Genomic DNA, 14,481 nt, shown 5'->3' with positions numbered 1-14,481 from the left:
CTTAAGATCAACATGTATATATTTAGTCACTTTTGTTAAGTTGTGCCCCCTGCTATTACCAGGCAGCATTACCCCAGGTTTCCCTGTCATTCTTCCAGAGTAGTAATCTCACACTCAAATATGTCGGGGGGCTTCTTAAGAAAAGGCGTCCTGTGTAATAGAGAGGGATAGGTCTATTAGTAGAGTATGAAGAACCTTCATAGAGATATTAAACATGTATTCCGTTTCAGCATCTAGTAAATTCTGATATACAAAGAAGACAAATCTCTGGGCTAGATTCTTTTATCAACTGGGATTTTGCTAGTTCTGCTCTATTTAGAGCACATTTTCTTAACCTGATATCTGGAGACAGAATTTATCTTTATTTATTTATTTTTTTCACTTACAAAAGGTAGTCTATGTTTATTTAGAGTCACAAGCAGTTGATTGACTTAGTGTGACTCAGACCACAAAGACACCATTTCTCCTTCACTCCATTCTGGGTCCCGGGCCTGCCTGGGGCCCAGCGTGGCAGGAGGGCTGCCCGCGGCCCCTTCACAGGTTCACAAGCTTCTCATTGAGGGCAATTTGTGACTGTGTGAGGTTGGCCAGATAGGTCACCATCAACAGGTCGTTGATGTTGCTGTTGAGCATGGTCTCGAAGTCCTCGGGAACTATTTTGGGTACTTGGTTAACCAGACTCGTCAAGAAGCGGCCCACGGGATTGTCGGCTGACACCTTTCCAGACAGCACGTCCTCCGCATACTGCAACGCTCTGCTGAGGGCTTCCTGGATGCGAGCGGAAGCCCCGCCCACTTGCTGCAAGTCACAGGAGAGGCCGATCACGCGATTGGGGCTGAAACAGGTCTTCATGATCAGGTCAACTCCAATGCGTTCAGTGTCGTAGTATGTGTATTTCACTGTCAGAGGGGTGAATATCACCCCTATGGTCCTCCCAGGAACACCCATTAAAGTGCTGACATAGGCCTTGATGCTCATGCGGCCATTCTGGAGGCTACTGTCCACTGTGAGGTGAATGGGGTTGGGGGCTTCTCGGCTGTAGTACTCATGGATCAGCACTGAGTGCTCCGTGATGTCATGGCCTGTAGCGTACCAGCCCAGGATGAGCTCATTTGGAGAGACTTTCTTGTGCAACTCATACATGTTCTTAGCAAATTCCATGTCAACAGCCACCTCATCTTCTGACTCATTGTGTGGCACTCAAAAGCAATTGGTGACTTCCACTGAGTGCTTGTCAACGGTTCCCAGCAGGGTCCCGACAACTCGGGCAGCTCCCTCGTTGCGTCGCTTGTAGCTGTCCACAATGGAGGCCAAAATGACTGGGTGCAGCCGGACCACCTGGTACTGCCGGTGTGGCCATCTTGTCGAGAGAGCAGAATTTATCTTTAAATGGAAAAAATATATATATTTTTTACTCTAACTGAAATTGAATATTCAATTATGAATGAAAATAATCAATCACAGTGGTATTAGCAGTAATTATGAGTTTGTCAACATTTTAAACCAGAGATGTTTTCATATCACATTACAACTGATGTAAATATCTCAATATGTTTTCATTTGCTACTACTTCAAAATGCAGTGCTTATTAGATACAGCACTAGGTCTTATTAAGGAAGATAGATATCTAATAAGGAGGATGGATCAATTGAGACACAATTTGGGATAAGGAGGCTGGAAAATGAGATCAAAGAGCACTTTCTATTGTATTTGTAATATTCCATTTCTTAAGTTAGATGGTGACTTTATGAATGTTCCTTTTATTGCTATCTTTTATAACCTACTTATTATTCTCTAAGGGTTCTTTTGTATGCAAAATTTTTATAACGTGAATCTTTTTATACTATTTCTTCAGAAACCAATATTACCTGCTCTACTGTACCCCTTACTGAAAATTTCTTACCCAGTGTCCCTGTTGAACTGGTAGAGCACCACATGACACTATCTTGAGAGAAGGGAACTAAAACTTGAAATGTTTAAAATTTACCATGTGTTGAATTTGTTGGCTCTGTATCCTCCAACCAGTATTTCTGAAGTCCCTTTTGATTTGTACACTTCTGTAATTACTCAGGGGATTCTGAGGTGGCTCAGTGGTAAAGAATCTATCTGCCAATGCAGAAGACTCAGGAGACATGGGTTTGATTCCTGGATTGGGAAAATCCCCTGGAGGAGGAAATGGTAACCTGCTCAAATATTCTTGCCTGGATAATCCCATGAACAGAAGAGCCTGGCAGTCCATGGATTGCAAGAGTCAAACACAATTGAGTGACTTCACATGCATGCACAATAATCATTCAGAGGAATTATTTTACTTGTAAAAGATATTTTGTTTTATGATGTTAGGAGGCTTTGTCATTCAACACTTAAGGAAGGAGTAATTTTTTTCCAACTAGCAAAAGCTGCAAAAAAAAACCACATGTGACAATTTAGCACCCTCTTGTAACACAAAACAATGTCAGTCAGTGGCCCTGAACTATAGGTCTCTCCTTAATCTAGTAGAAAACAAGCTATATAAGAAGTTAATTTTTTTCCTACCTTTTCCTGTAACTTAGGCACTTCACTGTCACATGGTTTGAAGTTAAACAGATGTGGTTTTCTAAGTTTCATGCAAAGAATTATTATTGATGTGAACTTGGGTACTCTCACCTGCCATACAGCAAAGCCAATCCACTGACACCAGGTTGTGGTAAAGTACAGTGTTTATTACAGAGTGCCAAGCAAGGAAAACAGGTAGATGTGTTCAGAAGACCTGAACTTCTCAATGGCTTTCAGGGAAGGTTTTTATTTTTGTTTGTTTCTTGCTGTGCTGTGCAGCATGCAGTATCTTTGTTCCTCAATCAGGGATTGAACCTGGACTATGGCTCAGAGTAAAGAATCTGTCTGTAATGCAGGAGAACCGGTTTTGATCCTTGGGTAGAGAAGATACCCTGGAGAAGGAAATGGCAACCCACCCCAGTATTCTTGCCTGGAGAATCCCCATGGTCAGAGGAGCCTGGTGGGTTACAGTCCATGGGGTTGCAAAGAGTCAGACATGACTGAACAGCTGACATGGTATTGAAAGTGCTGAGTCCTAAACACTGAACCACCAGGGAACTCCCCAGGAAAGAGTTTTTAAAGGCAACATTTGAGGTGAGGACTATTACAGAATTATGACTTTCCTCTGATTAGTTGGTAGTGAGGTAACAAGGTGATGTTTTGGGAATCTTAATTGTTAGTCTTCTGGCACCAACCAGTCTGGGGTTTATGTACTTGTGGTTGGTACCTAGTCCCTATTATACATCTGGGTTGCAGAGAGTCATTGTGTTTGCATATCTCACAAATATGAGTCAGATTGTTATGAGGAGTTGTCCAGGACTTCGTTGGTTTTTTTTTTTTCCCCCCTGAATTTTTGTTTAAAATCTCAGTGCTTTTCTTGTTTGGCTACTTTTCTTTTGTTTCCACATTCCCTCATTTTTCTATTCAGTTAACTGCTTGTTGGAACTCTGGGAAGACCTTGGAAGACTAAAGCCTTTTTCTACAAAAAAGAAAGGAGGAACTAAAGGAGCTTTTGTACTTAGGGCTCTGCAGGGTCCTGCTCAGTTTCAGAAGAATAAAAACTAGTGTCTTTTAAGTAGATGTAAGTACTATTAAGCATTTATATCATACATGAGCAACCCACTGTAAATGACACACAAAGGCCAGTTTTTGGTGGTTTTGAGTCCAATTCAGTTCAAAGGCATAGGCATTTTCAGCTATGCATAATTTAATCTGACTTTTCCTATCAGTGAAAATTGTCTTATTTTGATATAGTAACTTAATATTGTACCTGTGATCCTCACTTCATTCAGATAATGTAATTTTGATATATAACCTATGCATTTTATGAGACTCAGTAGAAAAAGCAGCTCAAACTGGAAAGGCCAGATGAGTAAGGTGACCAAATAATTATAATCTGAAAAATTGTCACTAAAAATATCACATATGGGAAGCACAGTGGCAAGAAATATTGTCTGCATATCATTGGAAAGACTTCATTATTATAGGTTAGAGATAAAGGTATTCTGAAAAATATTTAAGGAATGCTCAGCATGGATTCCACAGTTCATCAGGCACTCTATCTATCAGATCTAGGCCCTTAAATTTATTTCTCACTTCCACTGTATAATCATAAGGGATTTGATTTAGGTCATACCTGAATGGTCTAGCGGTTTTCCCTACTTTCTTCAATTTGAGTCTGAATTTGGTGATAAGGAGTTCATGATCTGAGCCACAGTCAGCTCCTAGTCTTGTTTTTGTTGACTGTATAGAGCTTCTCCATCGTTGGCTGCAAAGAATAGATTGGGGAAACAGTGGAAACAGTGTCAGACTTTATTTTTCTGGGCTCCAAAATCACTGCAGATGGTGATTGCAGCCATGAAATTAAGACGCTTACTCCTTGGAAGAAAAGTTATGACCATCCTATATAGTATATTCAAAAGCAGAGACATTACTTTGCTGACTAAGGTCCATCTAGTCAAGGCTATGGTTTTTCCAGTGGTCGTATATGGATGTGAGAGTTGGACTGTGAAGAAGGCTGAGTGCCGAAGAATTGATGTTTTTGAACTGTGGTGCTGGAGAAGACTCTTGAGAGTCCCTTGGACTGCAAGGAGATCCAACCAGTCCATTCTGAAGGAGATCAGCCCTGGGATTTCTTTGGAAGGACTGATGCTAAAGCTGAAACTCCAGTACTTTGGCCACCTCATGCGAAGAGTTGACTCATTGGAAAAGACTTTGATGCTGGGAGGGATTAGGGGCAGGAGGAGAAGGGGATGACAGAGGATGAGATGGCTGGATGGATGGCATCACTGACTCGATGGCCATGAGTCTGAGTGAACTCCAGGAGTTGGTGATGGACAGGGAGGCCTGGCATGCTGTGATTCATGGGGTCACAAAGAGTCGGACACGACTGAGCGACTGAACTTAACTGAACAGCATGGATTCCACTGAATCTTTAAGAAAATAAAGGACAAGTCATAATGTTTGACTATTAGAGAAGATTTCAGGATTTGGGAATACTTCTCTAATGGAAATTAGCAAAACAAGAAAACTGAACGTGAAGAAGAGATAGCTTTCACTAAAATAAAAAACTTGATGAAAAGTGGGTTTATGTAATGTTGCAATTTGGCTCTAGGGTACATACAGCTGCTGCTGCTGCTGCTAAGTTGCTTCAGTCGTGTCCAACTCTGTGCGACCCCATAGACGGCAGCCCACCAAGCTCCCCCATCCCTGGGATTCTCCGGGCAAGGGTTCATACAGAGTTACACTTAAAAAATTACAGAATGCTTTTGCAAACGGAGTCTTTGAAAAAGTAGTTCATTATATGCAAAAGTTGTTCAAGTAATATTTTGGAAAAGCAATACAACATTTATTATTGGGTATATTTCTATTTATGGGCTGAATTGTGTTCCCTCAAAATTCATATATTAAAGTCCTAATTTCCAGCATCTCAGAATGTGACTTTATTTGGAAAGAATATCTTTAAAGAAGTAATTAAGTTAAAATGAGGCCATAAATGTGAGTCCTAATTGAATCTGACTGATGTCCTTATAAAAAATTAGTACAAACAAAGAGACACCAGGGATGGATGTGTACAGAGAAAAGATTATTTGAGGACATAGCAAGAAGGCATTGTGCTAGAAAAGGAGAGAGGCCCTCACAATAAACCAAAGCTGCCAGCACCTTGATCTTGGACTTCCAGCTTTCATAGCTGTGAAAAATAAATTTCTGTTGTTTAAGCTACCCAGTCTGATATTTTATTAGTTTTAATTTTTTTATCTTAATTTTAGATGAGTATTTCATACAGTTAATTTATCAGTTAGTTTTGGTATTAGAGACATTTAAATGACCACAGACCACTATTTCTAATTGAAATGTCTTTTTTTCTTTCATTGCAATAGTAATGTTTGATGTAGCTTTGATAACATAAGTTATGCCTATTTCTTCAGTCAAGGCATCAGTTTGAATGGTTTGTAGACTCAGTAAACCTCCCTACCTTAGCTTCGCTTTTTTGACGTGTGATTCAGTTAATTGTAAATGTCAAACTGTCTCTATTTATAAGAAATATCTTCTTTCACATTATAATACATTTCTTAAGGACTATTTATAAGTTATAAAAAATGTACTGTTCTTATATGAATAAAAATGATGATCTTTGAGGAGAATGTGATACTCAGAAAGAGGTTATTCTAATAATAAATATGAATTTTCAATTAGTATATTTCTGTATGATAGTCACTTTTTAATTAGGGCTGATTAACTCTGTGTGTGAAGTATTTTGCTTCATTATTTCTCTTCCATGCATTTGTCTGATCAGATATGACCTGTAAGAAATGGTGGGGAAGGGTTATTAAAAGAAAGAAAATTTTAATCAGCATAATAGTTGTGGTAAAGGATGAATGATTGGATGTGTTAACTATTGATTAACATTAACCTTATAGGTTATTGTTATTCATTATAGGTTATTTATTAAAAATTATCTCATATAATGAGAATACAGTAAATTTATAACTAAATTCAAGTAATACAGAAAGCAAATAATTATAATGCATTTTATCATTTTATAGAGGGAAAAATAACTGAAACATAGAAATATAAAGCAACAATAATAATAAACTAGGGTTAAACTGGGCTTCCCTGGTGGCTCAACTGGTAAAAAATCCGCCTGCAATGTGGGAGACCTGGGTTCGATCCCTGGGTTGGAAAGATCCCCTGGAGAAGGAAAAGGCTACCCACTCCAGTATTCTGGCCTGGAGAATTTCATGGATTGTATAGTCCATGGGGTCACAAAGAGTCAGACACAACTGAGCTACTTTAACTTTCAGGGTTAAGCTAGACTCATAAAAGTGATCAAAAGGTCTAGGATTTTGTGTTATTTATGGTTTGTCTTCTTTTCCCTGGAAAAATATAATTGTAGATCATACTAACAACTATGAAAATGCTTCACTATTTTAAAAGCAGCTAGTGTTGTCCTCAGAAAAAAAGTCATGCAAAAGAACACAGTTCCCTGTTACTGTTGTATCAGTTGTAAATATATTATATATGAAATGCATGTGTATTTCACTGATGATTAAGATGATAACAGAATTTACATGGCATGCTTTAGTCATCTTATAATATACCCTTAAAAGAAAATAAAAACCAAAGTAATGATATAATCGCCCTACCTCAAATCTGATTGTCAGGTTCCAAATGTACAGAGGTTAATGTGTCCATTTCTTCCTTCTCAACCTTCCTATTTATAGGCTTAAGGAAAAAAAATTGACATGACTGGTATAAGAAGAAAATGTCAAAAGGTTATAAAACACTGCAGAAAAGACATTTTTAATGAGTCTTCGGAAACCCTGAAATAAGAAAGATCAGAAATAAGGTTATTATAATGAAACCAGTGTTCAAGACATGTTTTCTAGTATTATTTCTGCCTATCTCTACTGCATAATTAGTGGTAGGCAAGATAGGTTGTAAACTCTGAGAAAAACAACATATTTTCCAACTCTGACTCCTAGTTCTGCTGCAGGCAGCTGGGAATGTTTTCCAGAAATAGAAGATGGCTGTAACAAACAATAAAATATAGGCAGTAAAAACCATGATGATCTCTTTATCACTTCTGTCATCACTGCACATACTGATGGATTTATCACAATGCCATGTGAATCTGAAGGCAAAGTGTCATATTCTGTGGATATGCCTTGTCCTGAAGGATTTATTGCTTCATTAGGAAACAAGGGAATAACTTGTTTTTTTTTAAATAAAAAATTTAAGAATGGATTCATATTCTCATAATCTGAAATAAGATTTTGAATGCTATAAAAACATATGCTTCATTTATACAGATTTACTTCTGCATTTACTCATTGCACTTCTTCTGAGAAAAAATTATGTCTTAGTTTCTTATAAATCAGGAATACAAAAGCTTGGCTGCTTTTACTTAATAGTTTGGTGATGTTGAAGACTCCAAAACCCAAATAATAAAACAGGTTAGAGGCTTTATTTTTTGTTTAACTGTCCTGTTTTATCAAGTCAGCCAGGAAATTAAACCACTTGTCCACATTGCTCAAGCCTGAGGTCTTATCCTGCCATACAGATTAATTATATGACTTTAGGTCTAAATAGGAATGTGTCAAAAAGGGTGCTGATAAAAGTCAGAAAACCTGGCTTCCAGTTGAAGTCTTCCGAACTTAATGACCTTAGAGAACCATTACGTTTCACCTGAGCATGATGTAAGTAAAATAAGAGTATTGCAAGTCTTTTGTGAATTAGAAAATGATATTCATTCTTTTATTTGTCATATATCTACATATTATTAAGGCAACAAAAATTTAGAATATTACTGGATGATAGTGAGCATTGGGGCTCTACATCCAATACTATATGTTCATTGAATTCTTCCAATTGTATGGGATTTACCTAAATTCATCTTTGGCAATGTAAGACTGTTTTGTAAAAGATCTGCTAGTATCTTATTTATTTTTTTTTATTTCTAAAAATTGTACCTGTATGACTTTGGGTTAGTCACCTAACATCTTGGGAAAATGAACTTACTTTATAGGAGCACAAAGTATTTGGAGTAGATGGTTAGCAACATCCATTCGAGTCTTACAATGTTCTGCCACATTTGTGCCACTCGTTCTTTGTTTTGAAATCTAGGACACCAGGCAGAAAAAGGACTTCAGACTCAGCAGTTCCCATGTGCTTATGGCTGAATGGAACTGAAGTTGTCTCCGTCACTGGCTTCACTGTCTAGTTTACTTCACATTACAAATTCTGTTACAAAGTCCTCAATATTTTGGTCTAGAGTTTCTTGCTTGCTTTTGCCTAAGGCTTACAGAGTTATGAGTAAATATTTCATCAGTCAAACTAGCACCTAAATTTACCCTTTCTTTTACTTTATTTTCTATTTTCATGAAAGATCTGTCACAGAAACCCCTATATACTAATGTTGCCACAGGCATAGATCATCAGTAATTCAAAATTCACAACCACAGATTCTGGACTGATTGTCATTCGTTTGAATTTTACTTTCTGCCTCTTTTGTGATTTGATTTTAAATCAGTTATCCCTTTTACTCTTTTCAAAATCACCTGTATTCATTAGTGTTCGCCAGAGAAGCAGAAACGATTAGAATGTTTATCTCTCTCTATATATATATCTGTCTGTCTGCCTGTCCGTCCATCCATCCATCCATCCATCCATCCATCCATCCATCCATCTATCCTTTTATCTAGATAGAGAAAGAGTTTTTTTTTTTTTTTTTTTTTTAAACAAGGAATAGGCTTATACAGTTGTGGAGACTGGCGAATCCCAAATCTTTGGGTGAGCTGGCATGCTGGAGAATGGAATTGTTGCAGTTTGAATGCGAAAGCAGTCTGCTGGCAGAATTCCTTCTTTTGGGGAGTACAAGGGGTTTTGTTCCTATTAAGGCCTTCAATTGATTGAATGAGGCCCACCCACATTATAGGAGGCACTCTGATTTAAATGTTACTCTCATCTAAAAAGAAAAGACACTTTCACAGAAATATCTAGACTGTCGTTTGCCTAAGTAGCTGAGTATCATGGCCTAGCCAAGCTGACCCATCAAATTAACCATTACACAACCCTTGACATGTGCGTCATTGTTTTCTTCAACATACTGCTTTTAGCCTTCCTTCATGATCTCCCAGGCTAAAATACCCCATAAAACCTTCAGTTCTCATCTCTTATCATATTTTCAGCTGTCTCTTGAGTTTCTGCCCCCGCCCCCGACCATGTTCTCTTCGGGCCCTTTTGTTCCAGCAGGTTCAAAACAAAAGCTCATGATCTTTTCCCCCTTATCTCTTATTTTCTTTTATTAATGACAACATTGTTCAATCTAGAAAGCTTGAAATCATCTTTGAATTAGTCCCCTTCATCCTTTTCTCTAATGAAATTCCAGCTCATTCACTTACTCAAGATAATGTCCTAACCAAAGTAAATAAAATAATGAGGAGGCAAACAATAAGTAAATAATTCCTCAAATAATTATAATTGTGATAAATGGTATGATGAAAAAGCACAGGGTACTAGAATATTTTATAACTTAGGGACCTCATGTAGTGTGAGAGGAGCAGGGAAGACTGGTATCAGAAGGATTCATATAAGTTAGTCAAGTGAAATTGGGGCATAAGGAGATGAAGAGTATTCAAGGCAGAGTAAACAGCTTGTGTAAAGACCCTGATATAGGAAAAAATATCAGTTTTTTGTCCACATAAAAATATCAATTTGATATTTAATATGATGCCTGAGTACTAACTCTGTCAGGAATTTTTATTCTCAGACTATGATATGGATATTATGATTTAGATACTAATTTTGGTAAATTGTAGGGGTTCAACAAATGTCTGTTGTATAAATAAATAAATCTTTATTTTAAATGAGAAAACTGAGACTCAAAAGATTAAGTAAGGAGTTCAGATTTACACAAGATAAAGTGGCAGAATAAGGAATCTGCTGGTTACAGGAGACACAGGGAAGAAAACCACTGCCTCCAGTCACCCCATTATTGCCCCATCAGCAAGACTAAGAAATACTGTCAAACTTCTAAATTATTAGTAAATCCTGGTAAAGCGGTGTATGATATTCTAATTTTGCTAGACTGATATATATATATATATATATATTTTTTCTTTTGGTGTTTGGTTTGCATGATCTTGATAACTTTGGAATATATTTACATAAATAACCCTAGATATTGATTGGATGATTCAGTTTCTCTTCTGCTCTTAATCTCAGCATTAGTTTATTTTTCTTTCCTAAAAGTAATAATGACTTTTTTAAACCTACCAAAATATTTGCTTTAATCGCATACAAATGAAGTGATTATGAATTTCAGATTGGCTAGATTTCAGAATAATTTACTCCATCTTTTTTTCTTACAGTAAGAAATAACATTTCTATTAATATTTTAGAATACACTGTCTTATAAAAATGAAATTGAATTTAAGTGTACTCCATTGACATCTCTTTTAATTTGCAGTTATAAGTTTCAGTTTTCTTGCTTGGAGAATTCTATGGACAGAAGAGCCTGGCGGGCTACAGTCCACAGGGTAGCAAATAGTTGGACATACTGAAGTAACTTAGCACACAAGCACTGCCAAAGGAAGAATTAAGACTTCTTACAGAAAGAATCACTTCGAAATTAAGAAGTTTGCCATAGATTCCCAGTTTTAATATTACGGTGGTAGTACCAGAAATTTTGAAAGAGATATGGAGCATTGTCTAAACATGAAGATTCACTGCCGATAGAGATCAGAGGTGTTACTCTTTTCCTGTGGCTGGCTACTTTTTAGATAATTACGCTGCAGCTTCTGGCCTCACCACTCCACTCCTGATTATGTTCAGAGTCTCAGTGATATCCAGTTTGTTGGAATTCAATAGAAACTTCTCAGTACCATCAGATACAACAGGATTCTCTTCATTCTTTTCTTAGTTTTAAGGACATCACCACTTGTGGTTTTCCTTTTGCTTCTTGTAGTGACTCACCATGTTCTTTGCTGGTGCTCCTCGGTGCTTGACCTTCAGATGCTGGAAGGCAGGCATATTGGTTCCTCTTGAGTACCATGTCCTTTCTGATCACATTAATCACCATTACTTTAAATATTGTCTTTGTGCCAAGAGCTTCTGAAGTATCTTTATAATCCAGGTATTTGTTTAGAGCTTCAGGATCATTTATTCAGCAACATCTTTGATATTTCCATTTGGACTTCTCCTCTGCATCTCAAACTTAAAATGTCTAAAAACTGAGCTGCTAATCTTCTCTCACACCCAAACCTGCTCCTTTCATTGTCTTCCCAGTTCAATTACCATCTATCCCCCAAACTGTTTCATCTTTGATTTAGCTCTTTCTCTTCCATAAAATCGCATTAATCTTATCTTCAAAATATATGAAATGTCTTCACTTTTTTTCTTTTCACTGCTGCTATTGTCAAAAAGCAACCATTGTCTTTTGCCTGAACTGCTTCAGTAGCCTTGTAACTGGTCTCTTTGCTTTTACTCCTGTCTTTAATTTGTTCTCAGTACAAGGATCATTTATTTTTTATTTTTTATTTTTATTTTTTTTCATTCTCCCAAATCATCCCACCCTCTCCCTCTCCCTCTGCGTCCAAAAGTCCGTTATACACATCTGTGTCTCTTTCCCTGTCTTGCATACAGGGTCGTCATTGCCATCTTCCTAAATTCCATATATATGTGTTAGTATACTGTATTGGTGTTTTTCTTTCTGGCTTACTTCACTCTGTATAATCGGCTCCAGTTTCATCCATCTCATCAGAACTGATTCAAATGAATTCTTTTAACGGCTGAGTAATACTCCATTGTGTATATGTACCACAGCTTTCTTATCCATTCATCTGCTGATGGACATCTAGGTTGTTTCCATGTCCTGGCTATTATAAACAGTGCTGCGATGAACATTGGGGTACATGTGTCTCTTTCAATTCTGGTTTCCTCGGTGTGTATGCCCAGAAGTGGGATTGCTGGGTCATAAGGTAGTTCTATTTGCAATTTTTAAGGAATCTCCACACTGTTCTCCATAGTGGCTGTACTAGTTTGCATTCCCACCAACAGTGTAGGAGGGTTCCCTTTTCTCCACACCCTCTCCAGCATTTATTGCTTGCAGATTTTTGGATCGCAGCCATTCTGACTGGTGTGAAGTGGTACCTCATTGTGGTTTTGATTTGCATTTCTCTAATAATGAGTGGTGTTGAGCATCTTTTCATGTGTTTGTTAGCCATCCGTATGTCTTCTTTGGAGAAATGTCTATTTAGTTCTTTGGCCCATTTTTGATTGGGTCATTTATTTTTCTGGAATTGAGCTGCAGAAGTTGCTTGTATATAAAAATCCTCAACAAAATTCTAGCAATCAGAATCCAACAACACATTAAAAAGATCATACACCATGACCAAGTGGGCTTTATCCCAGGGATGCAAGGATTCTTCAATATCCGCAAATCAATCAATGTAATTCACCACATTAACAAATTGAAAATAAAAACCATATGATTATCTCAATAGATGCAGAGAAGGCCTTTGACAAAATTCAACATCCATTTATGATAAAAACTCTCCAGAAAGCAGGAATAGAAGGAACATACCTCAACATAATAAAAAGCTATCTATGACAAACCCACAGCGAACATTATCCTCAATGGTGAAAAATTGAAAGCATTTCCCTAAAGTCAGGAACAAGACAAGGGTGCCCACTTTCACCGCTACTATTCAACATAGTTCTGGAAGTTTTGGCCACAGCAATCAGAGCAGAAAAGAAATAAAAGGAATCCAAATTGGAAAAGAAGAAGTAAAACTCTCACTGTTTGCAGATGACATGATCCTCTACATGGAAAACCCTAAAGACTCCACCAGAAAATTACTAGAGCTCATCAATGAATATAGTAAAGTTGCAGGATATAAAATCAACACACAGAAATCCCTTGCATTCCTATACACGAATAATGAGAAAGTAGAAAAGAAATTAAGGAAACAATTCCATTCACCATTGCAACGAAAAGAATAAAATACTTAGGAATATATCTACCTAAAGAAACTAAAGACCTATATAGAAAACTATAAAACACTGATGAAAGAAATCAAAGAGGACACTAATAGATGGAGAAATATACCATGTTCATGGATTGGAAGAATCAATATAGTGAAAATGAGTATACTACCCAAAGCAATTTACAAATTCAATGCAATCCCTATCAAGCTACCAGCCACATTTTTCACAGAACTAGAACAAATAATTTCAAGCTTTGTATGGAAATACAAAAAACCTCGAATAGCCAAAGCAATCTTGAGAAAGAAGAATGGAACTGGAGGAATCAACTTGCCTGACTTCAGACTCTACTACAAAGCCACAGTCATCAAGACAGTATGGTACTGGCACAAAGACAGACATATAGATCAATGGAACAAAATAGAAAGCCCAGAGATAAATCCACACACATATGGACACCTTATCTTTGACAAAGGAGGCAAGAATATACAATGGAGTAAAGACAATCTCTTTAACAAGTGGTGCTGGGAAAACTGGTCAACCACTTGTAAAAGAATGAAACTAGATCACTTTCTAACACCGCACACAAAAATAAACTCAAAATGGATTAAAGATCTAAATGTAAGATCAGAAACTATAAAACTCCTAGAGGAGAACATAGGCAAAACACTCTCAGACATAAATCATAGCAGGATCCTCTATGATCCACCTCCCAGAATGCTGGAAATAAAAGCAAAAATAAACAAATGGGATCTAATTAAAATTAAAAGCTTCTGCACAACAAAGGAAAATATAAGCAAGGTGAAAAGACAGCCATCTGAATGGGAGAAAATAATAGCAAATGAAGCAACTGACAAACAACTAATCTCAAAAATATACAAGCAACTTCTGCAGCTCAATTCCAGAAAAATAAACGACCCAATCAAGGATCATTTAAAATGTAGGTCATCATCTAATGTC

General features: G+C 37.1%; 1 pseudogene; it reads right to left on the bottom strand.

Annotated features, from left to right (window-relative positions):
* Nucleotides 1–457: 457 nt before the first annotated feature.
* On the bottom strand, nt 458–11,568 carry LOC101103488 (eukaryotic translation initiation factor 3 subunit F-like; annotated as a pseudogene).
* Between the last annotated feature and the right edge of the window lie 2,913 nt (nt 11,569–14,481).

The sequence above is a fragment of the Ovis aries genome, chromosome 4 (assembly GCF_016772045.2).
Source record: "Ovis aries strain OAR_USU_Benz2616 breed Rambouillet chromosome 4, ARS-UI_Ramb_v3.0, whole genome shotgun sequence".
NCBI lineage: Eukaryota > Metazoa > Chordata > Mammalia > Artiodactyla > Bovidae > Ovis > Ovis aries.
Note: the sequence above shows the minus strand (reverse complement) of the source record. Positions and strands in the feature narration are given on the sequence as shown.